The sequence below is a fragment of the Penaeus monodon genome, chromosome 33 (genome assembly GCF_015228065.2).
Source record: "Penaeus monodon isolate SGIC_2016 chromosome 33, NSTDA_Pmon_1, whole genome shotgun sequence".
Taxonomy (NCBI): Eukaryota; Metazoa; Arthropoda; class Malacostraca; order Decapoda; family Penaeidae; genus Penaeus; species Penaeus monodon.
The window spans coordinates 30,342,381-30,342,751 of record NC_051418.1 but is presented as its reverse complement, the minus strand read 5'-3'; the positions used below and the strand labels follow the sequence as shown (position 1 = coordinate 30,342,751).

Genomic DNA, 371 nt, shown 5'->3' with positions numbered 1-371 from the left:
AAATAATTGTTGTTGTTAGAATTGCTGTTGTCGAAATTGTTGTTGTTGTTATTGGTGGTGGTGGTGGTGTTGAAATAATTGTTTTGAAATTGTTGTTGTTGAAATTGTTGGTGGTGGTGGTATTGTTAAAATTATTCTTTTTTGTTGTTGCTGTTGTTTCGAGAATAAAACGGTGTTGATGGTGATACTTTTGTTGTTGTTGATGCTAGGATTAAAAGATGGTGGCAATGGTGATCTTTCTGTGTTGTTGTTGTTAATGTTGCTGTTGTTTTTGGTGGTGGTGGTGAGTATGAAACGGTGGTGGTACTGGTGGTGCTTTGTTGTTGTCGTTGTTTTTATCGTTCGCCTTAATTATTTCTGCATTTATCGAT

The 371-nt window shown here is 35.6% G+C and overlaps 1 protein-coding gene across 2 annotated transcripts in view; it reads left to right on the top strand.

Annotated features, from left to right (window-relative positions):
* LOC119594363 (neprilysin-1-like) overlaps nt 1-371 on the top strand; it is a gene marked incomplete in the record, with an annotated part of 114,752 nt that overhangs the window by 89,451 nt on the left and 24,930 nt on the right.